Genomic DNA, 3,956 nt, shown 5'->3' with positions numbered 1-3,956 from the left:
CAAACTATTTGATTAGGGAGCCAAAGACCACAAGGGAAAAATATCAGGAGAACAGAGTGAGGAGAGAAAATAACACACACACACACACACAAAAAAAGCATGAGAGTGAAAAAAAAAATGCTTTAGTGGGAAATAGGCAGGCAATGAAAGATTTTTTTGGGAAAAGAGGTCAAGGCGGGGCCAAGCAGACAATTAAAAGCAGTCGACAATTATTATTTTTTTTTTTAATACCAAATATATAATGTGTTGTGTCAGCACAATGCTCAGATATACAGGTGAAGAAAAAAAGTGAAATTTTATATTAACACTCCAAATACTCAAAATAAACTAAGTAAAGCCTTATTTTGAGCACAGGCGTACAACAGCAGTCAGCAAAACAGTTTTCGGTTCACCACAATTCACTGATTTGTAAATAAATCCATACAGACTTTTTATGAATATTATGGCCTAATAAATACATGAACAAAAATATATAACCAAAACATAGCTAGAAACAAGGACCAGTGACACAACATTTATGGTTTTGTCATGTTTAATGTGGCCTGGTAAGTGTACGTTTAACACTAGAAAGATTCTGGAGAAACTCGTGGTTTCCCTCAAAGTACTGCTTTCTAACAAAGGAGCGTTATCTACTCCCCCATATGTTCGTGGTCTTCACCCGTAAGGTTATCATAAGTGGGAACTCTCTGAGTGTGCCCCTTTTCTATGTGATACAGTTTAGTCTCTGGGTTTTAAATACCCAAACAAAACAAAGTCATTTAATGTTATTTAAAAGAGTGCTGTGCACTTTTAACATGGGATGCAGATCTTTCTATGTGTGGATGAGCCTATTTGAGTCAAGTAGACCATTCCTCATATGGGTTTTGAAGATGCAGGCTGCTTGAGTTGGAAGGGTGGAAGGCATGATGCTATTTTTCCCTACAACCACCATCATGATGACCTGCAGAGCATGGCAGAGGATTCACAGAGATCAGTGCATGTTTAAAAGAACCAGACTATGTTTACCTCAACACCATGGACTACCAGTAGAACTGTACATTTTTTGCAAGCATCAATTTGTCCAAAACAAAATATGTTCAATTAGTTTTTAATGGATTAAACATTTTCGTTGGCTTTGTGACTCGGATTTAGAGATCTCAGCTATTTGCATGAACGAATCGCTTCATTTAAAAACAAAACATAAGATTTTAGTTTTGGACGTATTATTTTCTTGTCAAACGTATCAATTTGTTTATGGATGGATGGAGCAAATGCACACATCCAGAATAAAGAAAAATAATCCCAGCACATCTTTTACTGCTACAACGGCCGTTACGTATACATATAGAAACATAGAAACATAGAAACATAGAACATAGAAACATAGAATGTGACGGCAGATAAGAACCATTCGGCCCATCTAGTCTGCCCAGTTTTCTAAATACTTTCATTAGTCCCTGGCCTTATCTTATAGTTAGGATAGCCTTATGCCTATCCCACGCATGCTTAAACTCCTTTACTGTGTTAACCTCTACCACTTCAGCTGGAAGGCTATTCCATGCATCCACTACCCTCTCAGTAAAGTAATACTTCCTGATATTATTTTTAAACCTTTGTCCCTCTAATTTAAGACTATGTCCTCTTGTTGTGGTAGTTTTTCTTCTTTTAAATATAGTCTCCTCCTTTACTGTGTTGATTCCCTTTATGTATTTAAATGTTTCTATCATATCCCCCCTGTCTCGTCTTTCCTCCATGCTATACATGTTAAGATCCTTTAACCTTTCCTGGTAAGTTTTATCCTGCAATCCATGAACCAGTTTAGTAGCCCTTCTTTGAACTCTCTCTAAGGTATCAATATCCTTCTGAAGATAGGGTCTCCAGTACTGTGTACAGTACTCCAAGTGAGGTCTCACCAGTGTTCTGTACAATGGCATGAGCACTTCCCTCTTTCTACTGCTAATACCTCTCCCTATACAACCAAGCATTCTGCTAGCATTTCCTGCTGCTCTATTACATTGTCTGCCTACCTTTAAGTCATCAGAAATAATTACTCCTAAATCCCTTTCCTCAGATGTTGAGGTTAGGACTCTATCAAATATTCTGTACTCTGCCCTTGGGTTTTTACGTCCAAGATGCATTATCTTGCACTTATCCACATTAAATGTCAGTTGCCACAACTCTGACCATTTTTCTAGTTTACCTAAATCATTTTCCATTTGGCTTATCCCTCCTGGAACATCAACCCTGTTAAATATCTTAGTATCATCCGCAAAAAGACACACCTTACCATCAAGACCTTCTGCAATATCACTAATAAAAATATTAAAGAGAATGGGTCCAAGTACAGATCCCTGAGGTACCCCACTGGTGACAAGCCCAAGCTTCGAATATACTCCATTGACTACAACCCTCTGTTGCCTGTCACTCAGCCACTGCCTTACCCATTCAACAATATTGGAATCCAAACTCAAAGATTGTAGTTTGTTGATAAGCCTTCTATGTGCAACAGTGTCAAAAGCCTTACTGAAATCGAGGTAAGCAATGTCTACTGCACCACCCTGATCTATAATTTTAGTTACCCAATCAAAAAAATCAATAAGATTAGTTTGGCATGATCTCCCTGAAGTAAACCCATGTTGTCTCTGATCTTGAAATCCATGTGTTTTTAGATGTTCAACAATCCTATCCTTTAACATGGTTTCCATCACTTTCCCCACTACTGAAGTTAGGCTTACTGGCCTATAGTTGCCCGACTCCTCCCTATTACCTTTCTTGTGAATGGGCACAACATTCGCTAATTTCCAATCTTCTGGGACTACTCCTGTTATCAATGATTGGTTAAATAAATCTGTTAATGGTTTTGCTAGTACACCACTAAGCTCTTTTAATAGCTTTGGGTGTATTTCATCAGGTCCCATTGACTTATTTGTCTTTACTTTTGACAGTTGAAATAGAACCTCTTCCTCTGTAAACTCACGTGTAATAAATGACTCATTTATCCTTTTTCTTAACTGAGGTCCCTTTCCTTCATTTTCATCTGTAAATACCGAACAAAAATATTCATTGAGGCAGTCAGCTAGACCTTTATCCTCATCTACATACCTTCCTTCTTTTGTTTTTAATCTAACTAATCCTTGTTTTACTTTTCTTTTCTCATTTATGTATCTAAAAAAGGTTTTGTCCCCCTTTTTTTATTATTATTTTTTGTATTAGCTGAGATTTTAGGATATTCGTGGGTCTGCTACTAGTATGCTTAGGTCTGGTATTTAGCTATCTGCAGCTTTAGACCAGCGTTTAGTGATAGCAAGACGCTACTACACAGCTAGCTCAGCATTTCGTGGATTAAATTCAGTTTTGGGTTTACTAGCTTAGCCACTTGCTCTCTCAACGAATTTTGTTTTTGGCCATAGCAGGGATTGTTCGCTAAGCCAGCTACACGTTTTATTTTCTACCCAGGCTAACTCAGTACTATTAGTCCTGGGCTATTTCCTTTCACCGTGTCTGTCTCTGGATTTCAATCTATATCTGATCTCTGTTAATGTAACAATCTTCTGTCACTTTGTAGAAGAATCTTTATTATTTTTCTACAAGGGCTCTCTTCCTTTCACTACATAGATATAGTGTATCATTGATTCAGGGTTTTCTATTATGTTAATCCCTATTTAGGACATAGACAGTTTACATTATATAGTGATTATCACCCTCCATATATTGTGGATTTTTTTCTTTCCACTTGATCTATATGTGTCTGTTTGTTTTTTGAGCTAGATATGTTTCCAGCTCTTTTTATATTTAGTAGTCAATAAGTTATATTTTAATATATACTCAGTGGTCACTGGACAGTCCAGTCTCTCCTTTCCAGTTTTCTATGGGTTAACCCCAAGTAATTCTGTCCAGTTTACTATTGCTTCATTCTTTCTCTATTAATTATTTATATAGTGCCAACGGATTCCTTAGGGCTTTACAATTAAAAATGG

Source organism: Pelobates fuscus, chromosome 11 (assembly GCF_036172605.1).
Source record: "Pelobates fuscus isolate aPelFus1 chromosome 11, aPelFus1.pri, whole genome shotgun sequence".
Classification (NCBI taxonomy): Eukaryota; Metazoa; Chordata; class Amphibia; order Anura; family Pelobatidae; genus Pelobates; species Pelobates fuscus.
The sequence above is the reverse complement of the archived record's forward strand: the minus strand, read 5'-3'. Positions refer to the sequence as shown.